The sequence below is a fragment of the Oryctolagus cuniculus genome, chromosome 9, assembly GCF_964237555.1.
Source record: "Oryctolagus cuniculus chromosome 9, mOryCun1.1, whole genome shotgun sequence".
Taxonomy (NCBI): Eukaryota; Metazoa; Chordata; class Mammalia; order Lagomorpha; family Leporidae; genus Oryctolagus; species Oryctolagus cuniculus.
In genome coordinates this window covers 45098350-45115038 of record NC_091440.1, presented here as the reverse complement: position 1 = coordinate 45115038, position 16689 = coordinate 45098350, and the positions used below count along the sequence as shown (strand labels likewise).

Below are 16689 nucleotides of genomic sequence, written 5' to 3'. Positions count from 1 at the left end.
TATCATGGTAGAGAATGCAATTAAAATATCATGCTGTGCCTTCCATACTGATGAATCACACAAATGTTTTACATTGATTGGCAGTTATAGAAGATATGGTAGTTTAGTTATGCTAATTATATAACTATAGGAAGGAGGGTATGTTGTGGGTACATGCTATTCTCCTGTCAGAGTGAGTGATCTCAACCATCTAGGAACTAGAATCTCATTTATGTGCACTGTTCATGAGGGCAGGGAAAATACAACACTGTCAGCTACATCAATGTATTGGAGAATTGTAAGGAACAGAGTTCATCATATTTCAAGGACATAAATTCAGTAACACTGATGGTTGATCATTGGTATCACATGGTCAGAACAGGCTTCCTCTGAGCAGTCCAATACATAACACTGCTAAACACGTGTGCACGCACACACACACACACGCGTGCGCATTTATTTTTATATATATAGTTTATTTTAATTAAGAAAACAGACTTTGAAACACACACATATATGGCTTTATTTGAATTAAGAAAATATACTTTAATTGAATAAGTGGGGGTATGATGGTAAGCTTGATAAAATAATCAAGAGGTTAGAGCATTGCTGTGTGTAAGAGTTTTGCTTAATGTTTTTATGTCAGTGGAAAATAGGTTATATGCTATATGGAACAAAGATAAGTTTCTAGGACATCTTACAATCATGCTGACATTACTGAAAAGAGAAAGTTATAATGACTTCCAAGGCAAATGTAAGTTTATCAGGATATTTCTGATTTCAAGCATATAATCATTGGGAATATTACATGTATTAGTCTGCTTTGCATTGCTTTAACTACCATACTGGAGAAGAGATTCTTAAGAAGGAAAAGGTTTCTTTCAGCTTACATTAGGAGGTTATAGTGCAGAATCAGCAGTCCATAGTCTGGTGTCTAATGGGGGCTGGTTATGGCAGAGGAGAGGAGTGAACACATGGTTAGTCAGAAAGCAGAGCAAAAAGCTAGGCTAGAACTTGAACTCAAATAATCAATGCTCCTGTGAGAAATATCTTTCCAGGACATAACCTCAGTGAGTTAAAGGTGACATAATTAGATCAAGTCTCCACTCACATCCATCAATTATTAAGATTAATGTGTCAAAGTTTAAACATTTGCATGAGTTTTGGTGAAAAAAAATCCTATTCAATCCATAACGTTAAATTTTTATAAATTGGGTGGAACTTGACTATTGTGTGCCAAAATTTAAGAAAAATATTTGCTAGTTAATAGTGACTCAGTTATGAGATACAAGATAAATTTTCTAAGTTTGAGAAAAGCACATGTGATTAAATTACGACAATATCCTTCAGAGAATCAATTTGCAAGGCTAAGTCAAAATAATAAAACAGAAAACATGGTATATTAGATATTCTCTGAAGTCAAGAGAATACAAAACTCAATGAAAAACTCATATTTTCTATGAGAGAAAATTTATTCTTCTAAATGATAATTCCTGTTATAAGCTAAAAATTATTGTCTTCTGACACTATACTACATTTTTCCTATAAATATAGTAAAGTCAACAGGAAAAAGAAGTTAATGATTAATATATAAACTCACATTCATTTCTATGAACAGTTCTTAGATTTATTTATAAGTTTCTCTTTAACCCAAAAAGAATTAAATTGAGTTCAAAATGGTTATAGTTTCTCTTTTTTTGGTAATTTTTTAGACTACAACTACAATGATTTTGAAGTTCACTTAGACTGAACAAAAATCATAGCACTAATAAGGATACTAAAAATATTCAGCAAATTAACTTATTTCTTCCTTCAAGTACTTTAGTTTTCCAATTTATGAGTGTGCCTTGAATTTCTGTCTGTATGACCACTTCCATTCAGTCATCATGTAATCATGGATTTAACAATATGTACTGAGCAACAAGTGGGCATTAGTCAGATATATTATCACCTGATTCTATAGTCATGAACGTATTAAACGAAAGGTTCTAGCTCTAAAATGCTAAGGTGAATTTTCTTGATGAAAGACATAATAACATGAATCTTCAACTACAATGAAAATAAAGGCTTGATATTATTATTCTTATTTAGTAATATTTGAAAATCAAATTACTAAGAAAAATACTTAAAGAATTTTACAGATTCTTCAAAAAATAATTTTGTATGACTGTGAAACTGGTAAGCATTTGGCAAAACAGAATGTTATTGCTGTGAATGTGGCTCTGGGCTAATTCTATCTTAAATCATGGTAACATGCAATTACAAGGACTTTCACAAATGGAAAAAAGAGAACAGAGCATTAGCATTGAATAGAACAGAACCTAGAATACATAACAGATTTGTTTTCAAGCTTTATAAATTACATTTTACTTCAATTATTTAATCTTCTCCTGTGTTGGTTGGCTTTGATAAGTGAAAAATGGGTCTTCTGACAGTTTGGCTGTCAGAGAGTATTGAGATGTAACAGAAACCACAACTTTTCAAATGGACTGTGTTATGGCATGGAAAGTAGATAAACTATTTCAAGCCAAACCATAAAGTTCATCGCTAAGTAGGCCTAAACATTTCCCATTTCATCTGCTATGTATATTATATGAAAATGTTATGCTAACTCTACATGCACTTGAGTGTTCTCACCATAGATTTACTGTTCTAATACTCTCTGAGCCATAAATTCTAATGATCTCCAACAAGATTATTTCATGATCAAGTCTGTGCCCTCCAAATTATGAATACCCATTTTTCAAGGTCCATTTCTGAGATGTTACAGATTTTCCTGTGATGTGGGAATTCTCTTGCTGTAGCTTATAATTAACCTGATATTGTGGGCCACATTTATATTTAATTCATCTCTTATTAATGAATATATCCAGCATATTTAACTGCAAATATTTTAGCTACTCAACTACAGTTGGTAATAATGCAATATGACATAACATATTCCAATTCATGTCATCTGAAAACAGAGGTCTATAATATCTCTAGTGGTTCAACATTTGTGTCCCACTGTCAATCATCTTTTTTGGTATTTGAGGACTTTTCAAACTCTCTTCCTTATATTTACTATGTATAGCCATTGTTAACCTTAATAATAATACCTCTTTTAGCTGATTCATAGCCATTATTCTAAGAGGGTCAAGAAACTTGTCCTTTCGCCAGGTATGACTCTCTGCCCATTTTTTGTATTATATGAAATGTGGCCATATCCATGTGTTTTGTGTTATCTAGAGCTATATTCATACTACATTACCAAACTTGAATAGTTGTGACAGGAACCACTTTCAGAAATATAAAATAATAACCTTGGTTATTTTTTGTGCCAATGGGGCTCAAATATATAAATATAAATATATATATAACTGATAGTGGCAAAATGACTTTAGTGATTCTGAAAATAAATTAAATATTTCATATACTTGAAAACTGGAAGTGAATTCTGAACTTTTCAGATAACAGTGAGACACTCTCAGAATGATGATGTAAAGAGCTGAAGACATCTTTATCTCTCAGAGACATTTTTTACATAACCCAAAATTTGCAAAGACAAATATTTGAAATGTATAGAGTTTGGCCAAAATCCTTACTGAAATTTGAGGATAATTTTCACCACATAAACAAATCTACACTAGAAATAATGGGAGCCCATGGCATTTGAACTAGAAGCTGCACCGTCTCTCAAAGCTCAGCACTGACAATGATATTCTGCAAATGACTCTGTAGCCAAATGGCAGTTCCTGTCTCCCCAGCTCCCTGCAGTACACACACAATATGCAAACATTGGTATATATCATTTATCATAACTTCTTTTCCCTGTGGAAAATCTGTACAGCGTATGAGAAGTAGAAGTCTAGTGGTATTCCTCACACTCCTGCTATATATGGAAGATCTATATAGAACAGGTAGTATTCTGCATAGCAGAATAAACTCTTCTGAGTGGCAATTGCTATTTCATTCAGTTTCCAGAAGAAGGAGATACATTAAAGCCATATTTTAAGTTGGTAAACATCAGTAGATTCCAACATCCATGTCTCATCTACACTGGGAGGTAGGCAGTGGTCAGTAACATTAGAAATTTCTTTCAACCCCAAAACATTCAGTTTCTGTCTTAAAGGGGATCCTCCAGCTCCTATTCCATGTCACAAAGAATCTGACCAGAGGAAGTCCAGAGCACACCTCAAAGTTGTTGAGTTCCTGACTTTGCCAAATGATCCCACTTATGTGAGTTAGACCGTGGAGCACTTTTTTCACCAAGATATTGTCAAAACAGTAAAGAAATCAGCTATCGAGTAGTATTGATATTGTAGATTGATATTGTAGATTGATAAGTAGATTGATATTGTAGCTGACTACAATAAAAACAAAGGCAGATGAGCCACAAGTACAATAAAGTATCAGTAAAAGAGATAGTCAAATGTAAACCAGATAAAGCAATAATCATTGATTCTGGTACTTATAACTTTTCTCAAGGCTATAAAATCTGAGGAGGAACCAGAATGGGAACATTAGTGACACAGGTACATGGCCGAAACTACTAACCAATAAACTATTGAATAATAAAGTAGTCTCCTGGCCACAAACATATATTGTCAGAAAATGGAATCCTTTCTGGTAAGAGGGCTTAATCATAATCTCTCTTCAAACAGTGGCTGACTACTAAATATTCCTAACCAGAGGTAGCCTCTAGGAAGTGAGTTTAATAGAAAAAATGAGGCAAAAATTTAACCAGGATATCAAAGTCTGCACACAGCTAAGGAAAAAACCTTCAATGAAATTGTCCAGATATGTCTATATACAAATAAACAAGAAAACAACCATAAGTCCCAATGGAGACCAATAGCCAGAGTTGCTACACTATATTATCTAAAATGTCTTATTTGAAACACAATATTGTGAGATGTGAATAAAGTATGATCCATACACAGGGAAAAGGCAAACAATACCAATTGCTTAAGAGGAGACCATAATGTTGAATGTATTAAGGAACAAATTTAAAGCAATTATTATACATATTCTAATAACTAAATGAGATCACATTTAAAACATGAAGAAATAAGGTATATTGGAAATGTCTCATTAAATTGATAATATCAATAAAAATATAGATTATGTAAAGGACCAAGTAGAAAAGTACAATAAATGAAACATCAGTTATGAGGGAAGCTCAAAAGATTTAGATGAGAGAAGAGTCCATGAAATTATAAATAGATCAAGAGACATTGTACATTCAGCAAAATGGAAAGTAAAATAACAATTATCAGAGTCTCAATGAGATGTAGCACACCAGGAAGCATATCACCATCAGACATATGAGGTCTAGAAGGAGAAGTAAAAGGAGTGGGAAGGAAAATCAGGAGAACATGGCTCACTTTTTTCAGGTTTCTTATGATCCCAGTACGATGAACACAAACAGATCAAGATCAGACCCTTCTAGTCAAAACTGACAGCCAAAACAAAATAGAAAATCTTGGAAGCAAAAAGAGAAAAATGATTCAGCATTCACATGAAAACCTCAACAAGATTAGCATACAACTTCTTATTAGAAACCATGGGGACCAGAAGGCAGTGGAATGACATGTTAATAACACTGAAAAAATACATGGTCAATTACACATTTCATATCTGGTAAAACTATCTTGAAAATAATACCGATGAAATACAAATATTCAAACATAAACAAAAAGCTAAGAAAATCTGTTACTAACAGACCTGCTTTATAACAAATACTAGAGGAAGTCCTTAAGATAGGAAGCCAGTGATATGAAACAGTAATTTATATTTTTTTAAACATTTATTTTCAGAAAGTTGGAGTCACAGAGAGAGAGGGAGAAACACAGAAAGATCTTCCATTTGCTGGTTCACTCCCCAGATGGTCCAAACAGCCAGAGATGGGACAGGTTGAAGCCAGGAGCCAAGAGCTTCATCTAGGTTCCCCATGCAGTTAGCAAGGGCCTAAACACTTGGGCCATCTTCCACTGCTTTTCCAAGATCATTATTAGGGAGCTGTATCAGAAGTGGAGCAGCTGGACATAAGCTGAGACTTGGCTGTTTCTAACTATGGCCTACAATTTGTATTCTTATGGAAAAAATAAAACAAGGAACATTAGTAAAAACTATTTAGGCAATGATAAAAGACATAATATTGGCTAAGCCGCCTATTTTCTTCAACTGTTTTTTTTTTTTTAACACAATACATATATAACTATTTGGCCTGTAACATGTAAAGATGCTTTATATTTGACACTAACAGCATAAAGGCTGTTGATTGAAATGTAACTGTACTACTAGAGTTAGGAAAAGATACAAAATACTAACTCAAATTCATAGGAAGGGAATCACCATGGATAAATATGGAGGTAATATAGCAAAGTATATCAACATACTTTCTCTCCTTAGTTTATTTGGAAGAAGTAAGAATATGTAAATTAATAATCTTACTGAACTATCTTGAGTTAAAATATATGTAGATTTAATATGTATAGCAAGAATAGCACAAAGGGGAAAAAGGAGCTACACATGAATAAAGTTCCTACATTTCACCAAAAATAAGGTAATGTGAATATGACAGAGATTAATAGGAAAAGATGTGTAGTTTAGTCTTAAAGAAGCTATTGAGGAGATAATTTTCAAAAATTAATTAAAATCATGAAATGAATTAATGTGTGGTGAAGATATCATATTTGTCTAAAAGTATGTAATAAAGGAAGAAAAAAATAACAAGTCAAACTGGTAGACATAAGCCCAGCTTTAGCAATAGCAATTTAAACATGAATGGAGTGATGGGCATTTAACCTTGCAGTCAAGCCACTGGTCGGCATGCTGCAATCCCTTATCAGAGGACCTGGGTTTGAGTCCTGGCTCTGTTCCCAATTTCAACCTCTTGTTAATACCATTTTGACAGTCAACAGATGATGATTCCAGAACTGCGGGCTTTATGACCCATGTGGAAGACCTGGATTGAGTTTTCAGCTCTTAGATCTGGCACAAGCCCAGTCCTGCGAGTTGCCAGCATTTGGTGAGAGGCCCAGCTGATGGCAGTGCTCTCTCCCTCTCCCTATCCAAAATCAACAAGCAAATAAAATTTAAAAATTTCTATGCAATTGCTGCCAAAATTCCAGCTTACTCTTTTTCCTAAAACTCATTTGGAAATTCAAATGAATCAGAATAGCAAAAATAATGTAGAAAAATAAGTCATTTTAGTCATGTTTTTGATGTTGGAATTCACTAAGAAAACACAATAATTAAGATGTGCTGTCACTCATGGAATAAGGATTGACAAAGAATGGAAAAGAATCGAACATCCATAAATCAATCCTCGCTTTGATGGTTAATTGATTCTTAAGAGTACTAAGACAACTCAATGGAGAACAAAATTGTCAAGTCAATAAATGGTTATGTGACAACTGTCAACAAGCATGTAAAAGAATGTACTTGCAGCCCTACCTCTTACTATTCATAAAAAAAAGTGAATCATAAGTTTAAATGTAAGAGATAAATTTATAATGTTGAAAACAAGCGAGTGTAGATCTTTGTGACCTTGTGTTACAAAATATATTTTTAGATATAACAACAATTTTCATCAAAATTCAACAAATGGCACCATCCAGATGGGAAAATAAAACCTACAGACTGTGAAAAAATATTTATGCATCATATATCTTATAAGGTACTTGTATTAAGAAGATAAAATGGTGCTTATGACTCAACAATATGACAAATAACTAAATGAAAAATGAAATACATAACAATATAAAGTTCTGCAAAAAAGGTATATGTCAAGCAGCACATGAAAAGCTAATCAATATCATTAGTCATTTGGGAAATTGAAACATAATGAGATACCACTATAAACAATAGAATGATTGTAAAACAAAACAGAGGCTGGCACCCTGGCTCACTTGGCTAATCCTCCGCCTTTGGCACCGGCACCCCAGGTTCTAGTCCCGGTTGGGGCGCCAGATTCTGTCCCGGTTGCTCCTCTTCCAGTCCAGCTCTCTGCTGTGGCCTGGGAGTGCAGTGGAGGATGGCCCAAGTCCTTGGGCCCTGCACCTGCATGGGAGACCAGGAGGAGGCACCTGGCTCCTGGCTTCAGATCGGCGCAGCGCGCCTGCAGCAACACACCAGCAGCAACGCACGGGCTATAGCAGCTACTTGGGGGGTGAACCAATGGAAAAAAGGAAGACCTTTCTCTCTGTCTCTCTTTCTCTCACTGTCTAACTCTGCCTGTCCAAAAAAATATATAAAATAAATAAAAAAATAACAAAACAGATAAGTATCAACAAAAATCTGGGAAATATTGAACTCTCCTTCATTGATGTTAGGGATATAAAATGATAAAGTCATTTTGAAAAATGACAAATTGACAAACCAGTATCTTCAATCCTAGATATTTTCAACAAAGAAGAAATACGTATGTCCACACTAAAACTTGTAAGTGAATATTTATAGTGGCATGTATGATGATTGCAAAAGTAATTAAAAATAAAGTGAAAATGAATCAAGCATTCATAAACTGATGAATGGAGAAATAAAATAGAGAGTATGTCTATATAATGGAATATTATTCCTCAATGGAAAAATGTGAAATGGCCATCATGGGCATTTAAGGTATGAACTAGTAGATGGGGACTCCCTCTGTTTCTGTCTCGACCTCTCAAATAAATAGTAATATTAAAAAGGCAATATAGTCCACTATATGAATGAAAGGTCAAACTGTGACAACAGAACAAATTAGGGACCTGTTGTTATGATCTTAATGTTTGTGGCCTCCCTAAATCAGGTGGTAATCTAATCCCAATGAGGGTAGAGAAGAAGATTAGAACCCTTAAGAATGTTATTAATGATGTTAGTTAAAAGGCCTGAGGGAGTTTGTCTTTTTTGCCATATGAAATCACATATAAGATATTGTCCATGATGATGGCTTTTCACTAGACACGGCATCACTGGAGCCTTGATTTTGGATTTACAGGCTTCAGAACCATGAACATGTCGTTTTTAAGCATATTTATAAATTTTAAATTTTTAGCAGATTCAATATAGTTTGCAATATAATTCTAAGCATATAATAATATTCCCTGGCTCCTCCCCTTCTTCCTCCCTTCCTTCCTCCCTCCCCTCTCCTCCCCTTCCCTCCTTTCCTTTCCCTTTCCCCTTCCCTATCTCTTTCCCATTCCCTTTCCCTTCCTTTCCCTTCCTTTCCCTTCCCATGCCCTCCCTTTCCCTCCCCTCCCTTCTCCACCTTCTTGCTTCTGTGTTTTTTTTTTTATTTTATTTTATTTTTTTTTCTAGAGTCCGGCTTATTTTACTCAATGTGATGTCCTCTAGTTGCATCCATCTTGACTCAAATGGTAGAATTATATCCGTTTTATTGCAAAACAATATTCCATTATGTTCCTATGTTTATACACCACATTTTGTTTATCCATTAATCTGATGATGGACACCTTGGTTGATTCCATATTTTGGCTATTGTGAACAGTGCTGCTATCAACATGAGGGTCAAGTATCTCTTGGATAAAATGTGTTCACATCTTTTTTGTATAAATCCAGTAGTGAGAATACTGGATCAAATGTTAAGTCTATTTCTAGTTGTTAAAGAAATCTTTATACTGTTTTCCATAGTGGCTGCATTAATTTACCTTCCCTCCAACTGTGTGTAAATGTCTCCCAGTCTCCACATCCTTGTGATAATTTGTTACTCTTTGTATTTTGCATAATACTCATTTGACTGGGGTGAGGTGATGACTCATGATTTTATTAAATATAAAGAGAACAGATTTTATGCCTCTTATAGTTACAGTTCCAGCAATACAACCACACATCCTTCACTTCCTTATTCCTCTCCAATCCAACTTCTTCCCTCCCCTCTCTTCATCAGTGTTTGCAAAGACATAATTTTAATTCACTCCATATTTACAGACTTAATTCACCACTAATCATAATATTCAGCAAGTAAAATGTAGGAAGACCACAGTTGCACAGGAGTATAAACATGAGCTAAAAATGACAATCATATCCCAAAGTAAAGCATTTTGATTTGCATTTCCTTGATGGATAGTGATGTTACTTTTTTTAAATATATTTGTTGGCTGTTTGTATTTTTTGTGAGAACTGGCTGTTGAGGTCCTTTTCTTATTTCTTACGTGGATTTGCTGTTGTTATTGTTGAGAAATTTATGTTTTATATGTCACTGAGCTTCTGGTATTTTGTTATAGCCTCTTGAACACACTGAAATGCTTATAATAAATTTTTTGAAAATCATGGCTGCCAAAAACTTATACTGCAGGCCTATGCATATAAATTATATACAAATTTATTTTGTTTCTATTTAAGTGTAAAATAAAGAGTTATGTGATGAAAACTATGTGGAGAAATTTTATGTTTTTATAAGTATTACAAACTTTAATTCAGTCTATTTTTAAACCAAATCTAACCTATTTTGCTTATACCAACACTCCTTCAATTTGATCAGTAAAAGCAAACTAAAAATTTCTGAGCTAAGTATATTTAATAAATCACATTAGTTGAACTATTTAAATATTCCTAAGATAATTAGAATTATATTTGAACTTTGCCAGGTTTGATGACTACATGATTCCCTTGACATGGCTGCTTTAATTGAATTTAAAATAGATGGCTAGTGTGTTTGTATAGTTAATAAAAGACACAAAAGGTATCCATGGACCTTGTACTTGAATCTTTAGACCTTGATTAATGCTTTGATATTTGTATGAAACTCCTGGGAATGCTCTGGAAAAGCGATGAACCCAAAACTACCTGTGATCACATATTATGCTGTACTTCCATCTTATTATAGCTGGATTAGTCACCATGAAAAGAGAGTAAATTCTGGCCCATTGGTCCATGACATATGTAAAATGCAACCTTGATTTTAAACATTTTGAAGATTACTTTACAAGTTAATTCTTTAGATGTATGGTGTATTTGTTGTAAGTATTCCTAAGATATCATCTTTCCTCCTTGTAAAGGAATTCAAAGTAAACTCACACTGGAATTTTATAAAGATCTACAATTCCAATTAAATTATCTTGGGTTAATCCACTATGAAAGTTAAATATCTGTATTCTTTTATTCAAGCCTTTTCAAAATTTGTTTTTGATATTTTAATGTCCTTATACGAAGTCATATCATGTTTCCATTCAAAACACAACACTACAAAAATATACTGGGTTTACTTTTAAAACTTAGGTATCCTTTTACTATAATAGAATGTATAAAAATTGATTCTGCAAGTATAAAATGTATATCAGATAATTAATAGATAAACTGAAAGTATGTTCAAATATGTATAGCTGCAAAATGCATTTGTTGTAGAACAGTTTATAGGTAAATATTCCTAGATTTTCAGGAAACAATTTTTTTTTTTTTTTTGCATAGAAAAGGAGGAAAAACATTCTGTACATTTATTGGAAGGTTAGATATCCTGCTGTGAAAATCAGGCAGTGCACGTGCATACACAGACACACAGAGTAGCAAAATTATAAAGTAGCACTTTTAGTATTTAGCAAAGGCTATTATTATTGTGAATGAAATTAGCCTTTCTTAAACAATGTACGGATAAAAGAAAGGAATATTTGTGCAATTGTTTTAATTAAAATGATAATATCCAAGTCGTCTGAGGGCAGAAACAAGAATTTCAGCCCTGACTGTTAATGAACAACTTAATACATTATCCCTCTTAGTAGTTTTTTTTATCTGTTCTACTTAATATGACTGGTTTAGATCTGTAATTGATGCACAGTTATTCTTAAGTGTTGAAAATTAACTGAAATGTGATCCCTGTTGAACATGGTGGTGGGAATGGGAGAGGGAAGAGATGTATAATTTGGGACATGCTCAGGCTGACTTGCCCCAAGTGGTGGAGTTGGAAGCATACCAGGGGATTCCAATTCAATCCCATCGAGGTGGCATGTACCAATGCCATCTCACTGTTCCAGGTGATCAGTTTCAGTTCACAGTTGGTCATGGTGAAGGGACTGGGAGTCAAAGGGAACACATAGACAAGTCTAGTACCTGCTAACGCTAACCGATGGAGTAAATAAAGGGGAGAGTGATCCAACATGGGAAGTGAGATACTCAGCAGACTCATAGAATGGCAGATGTCCTAAATAGCACTCTGGCCTCAGAATCAGCCCTAAAGGCATTCGGAGCTGGCTGAAAAGCTCATGAGAGTATTTCAGGCATGGAAAGCCAAGACACTCTGGCAAAAGATCTCTGCGAGTGAGATCCCAGTGGAAAGAACAGGTCATCAAAGAAGGAGGTACCTTTCTCTGAAGGGAGGAGAGAACCTCCACTTTGACTATGACCTTGTCTAAACAAGATAAGAGTCGGAGAACTCAGAGGGCTTCCATAGCCTTGGAAACTCATGACTGGAGCATAGGGAGATTGCTGATGCCATAGACAGGAGTGTCAATTGGTGAAGTCAACAACAGGAGTCACTGTGCGCTTACTCCTCATGTGGGATCTCTGTCCTTAATGTGCTGTACATTGAGATTTAATGCTATAACGAGTACTCAAACAATATATTTCACTTTGTGTTTCTATGGGGGTGCAAACTGTTGAAATCCTTACTTAATGCATACTAAACTGATCCTCTGTAAAAAAAAAAAAAAGAAAAGAAAAAAAAAAAAGAAATTATCAATTCCCAACTTGACTCTCACTGGGATTAAACATGACAATAGGTCTGCTCTGATTTCATCATCATTTAAAAAAATCATCTATTATTTTTCACTTTGTGTTTCTGTGTGGGAGCAAACTGTTGAAATCCATACTTAATGTATACTGAGCTGATCTTCTGTATATTAAGATAATCGAAAATGAATCATGATGTGAATGGAAGGGGAGAGGGAGTGGGAAAGGGGAGGGTTGTGGGTGGGAGGGACGGTATGGGGGGGAAGCCATTGTAATCCATAAGTCGTACTTTGGAAAATTATATGCATTAAATAAAAGTTAAAAAAAAAAAAAAAAAAAAAAAAAAAAAAAAAAAGAATTTCAGTCCCTAGGGGGCATTGCTATGATCTGATTTTGCTCAAACAATTTCCCATCCCAGTGGGTTTTTTTTTTTTTTTTTCAAATTTCAAATTCCTGGAGATGGGTTAGACTCCAATTTTTCTGGATTTTTTTCTTCCATCTGGATTAATATATTTTATATTCAGGAAGTAGTTATTCTCCATGCTTTTAAATAATTGGTCTGTATTTTAATAACTGTAGTTTTACAAAAATATTGAAACAATTTTGTGTATATCCTAACAACCAGTTTTCCCTTATGTTAACCTATTGCATTATATAGCATCGTAGATTAATATTATGTATTCCCATGGAACATTTGTTGAAATGAAGAAGTCATTTACTAAACTCCATATGTAAGATTGATTTAACCAGTTCTCATCTAATGTCCTTTTTTTGTCCCATTATCCGATCCAGCACACCATATTACATTTAGGTATCTCTCTGTAGTCTCCTCTTATATGTCACAGTTCTTCAGTCTTTACTTGTTTCTAGTGTCCTTGAAAGTGTTGAAAAATACAACTTGGGCATTTTCTATAATGTTTCCAATTTTGTTTGTCTTGTGTTTTTTCACCATATCTCATTATTAAGGTGACACATTATTAGTGATACTATCCCTGATCATTTGATTAAAGTAGTGATTATCAGCATTCTCCACTGTATAAATAATACTTTTCACTTTCTGTGCTATATCATTTGGAAACAAGTCATTAAGTACAAGCCATACTCAAAAGGAGGGAAAATGTCACCTTTAAATGAGAAAATATCTACATACAATGTTTGATACTTTTCTGTAAGAAATATTTTCCCTTCTCCCCACTAATTCATGCACTACATTGTAGTAATTATGGATTTCTGTATATTATATAATGAAAAATAATTCAGTACTACGTTATTTACATTGCAGTTCCAGTGTTTCCAGCTTTGGCCACTGAAAGCTTTTTCGAACAGTGTGTTTGTCAGCATTGGTCCTCTTCTTTCCCTCACTTCATGCTTCCTTACTTTCTGGCTTTAACAAGATGCTCCAGGTGTCTGTTTTGTTTTCCTGTCCTGGAACTAGAAACAGCTATGTCTTAAAGGAGCCCTGGCACCTTGCTTGGAAAATGTATTTAGAGATAGAGATCTGAGCATCAGATTCACACATTTTCACAATTCATCATAGTATACATTCTATCCTTCAAACATAGAATAAAAATAATTGAAAGGTTTTTTTTTTATTAACTTTGTTGCTTCTAGAAGTACCATCCTATAGAAGTTAATTGTGGGAGAGGCATTCAAGACACAACAATTAATTTTATTTTTAAGAATAATGAACAGATATGTGGGTCTGTTGGTCCCAGTGGCTGCTGCTGACTTTACAGCTCTGTATGCAATGTGGCTCTGTGTTTCTGGGAGTTGCCACTGGAAGTACCTGGTTTCTCCAGCTCTTCAATTATATTCTAAACTTCGTGTTAACCTATAATAATTTCTATATTTAAAATAGTGCTGTATTCTGTTTTCTGAAAGCAAGAGTGCTGACTCTGGCACTGACTATGGGTGATGAAGTGTCAAATGCAGATCATCATTTCAGCCTGTATACCACAACCTATAGTGACATCTAATCAATCTGCAAGGCCATGACTATAACGGAAAACAAACTAAATCCAGAATAATTATCCAATGTGTCCATCCAGCCTTTATTAAAGAGATCTTTCAATTTTAATCATCTTCAATCATGGATATTTATTCATTGATTTGAGTTCACCATGAAGCAACCACTTTGCAGGGGGTATGTATATCATTGAGAACACTTGTACACATGAAATGCGTTAACTGTTTCAGACCTTTTATATGCCACATTATTTTATAACTTTGATGGAGCATTGCAGAATTAGCTGATATTTTGACATAATTTATTAGATAACATTATTTTCTGATGAGCAGCTCAAAGAACATATTCATGGAATTTTCAAAGGGTAGGATATTTAGATTTTATTTAGGTTCTAAAGCAATTCTAGAACTATATTCAATAGTATGGGATATTCTTGCTGCTGTAAATATGACCTTGATTAGAACTTTTTGATTTCTTTTTTGCTTTTTTCCTATCTGAGATTTACCAGTTCTTTTGTCTGTCAGTGTTTACACTTTTCTTTGGATTTCCCATATAATAAGGTCACAATTCCAAAAAGTCTTACTCTGAAGCATGGAATGTGCAAGATATTTCTCTTTATTGGACTGAACTTGAAAGTGAAATCTTTGAGTTATCCAAAACATTGACTTTCATCAGGTAATGTTTTATTCCTCTCACCAAAGTTCTCAGTATTCAACTTCTTTCTTAAGAGAACTGATAGGCAGCAATGTGTATACCCTATACCACTCTCTCACTGGTCTATTAATAAAAGTAACAGTTATTTTTTAAAGGACAGCTCTTTCATCCATGAAACTTGTCCGAATTGAAGAACATCAAGAAATTTTTCCCTTATTGCTCTTTATGCTTTATAGTGTTGAGATGGGAGCCCGAGATGATGTTCTGTAGTAGAGTGAGGAACTCTGGACTGCAACAGAACATGCAGTAAAAGAATGGATGTCACTGAGGTATAGAGGAAAAGGTATCCTTCCATTTTTCCAAGGAAATCAAATGAATTCTGTGACTTTTGATGATGACTATATGGTATATGTTATTGCTGTCCATAGTCACAATTCAGATGTCAGAGGGTTTTTTTAAAGCCACGTATAGCACTTTTCTATTTGCTGTACCAAATTATCACAAACATAATGAAGGCGATATAGATTATCTTAATGTTTTGTAGGCCAGAGGTACAAAACAGGTCCATTGGGCTAAAATCAAAATCAGAAGAATTGTATTGTTTTTCTGGAAACTCTAAAGGGGAATCCCACTCTTTTCCTTTTTCCTCGTACTGGGGACCACCAACATCAGTTTCTCATAATTCCCTTCCACATTTATAAAACCCACCAGCATAGTATTGCTCTGACAATGTCTCATATTTTTTTTTTAACTACAACTCAGAAAATTCTCTACATCTGAGGATTCTGGTGGTTAGATGGGGTCCACCTGGATAATCCAAGAAATCCTTTCCATATCATATTAAGATCATTCAGTGTAACTGCAGCTACAAAATTATATTTTCTACATAATGCAACAGATTACATATTCTGGAGACTAGGGCATGTGCAACTTTGAGGAGTCATTATTTTGTCTATTATACTACACTATCATTTGTAGTTGTAGCGACAGTCATCTGAGTCACTGTTTTGGAGTATTCACTAAAAATTTTCAATATTTTTACTAAGCAAATTAAAGAATTGAATAGGTCTATTGTAATTATACCTGGGACTTTCAATTCTGTGGTAATGAAAATAATATTTAATTTCAAGAATGATGATGTGATGATATTAAAGATGATAATAATGATTGGTTGGGATGAATTACCCCAATGAATTACCCCTTTATAGCCTCCACATACAGTGTTAGAATATAGATTTTTTATAGCCTCTGGAGACATTGTTAGAATATCCATTTTTTAATAATTTTGAGGAACTGGAAAAATGATCAGAAATTTGGGATAAAAGGTCAAAGATATGATTACAAATTTCTACTCTAACTCCTATTCACAATAATATTCTGTGTCCCTAGGAATTATTAGCTTGAGGTCAAACAACTCTCAAAATCTTCATTATTCATTTCCC

General features: G+C 34.0%; 1 long non-coding RNA gene across 2 annotated transcripts in view; it reads left to right on the top strand.

The window, feature by feature from the left end:
• LOC127492015 (uncharacterized) overlaps positions 1 to 16689 on the top strand; it is a 128366-nt gene that overhangs the window by 17452 nt on the left and 94225 nt on the right. The window lies entirely within an intron of this gene.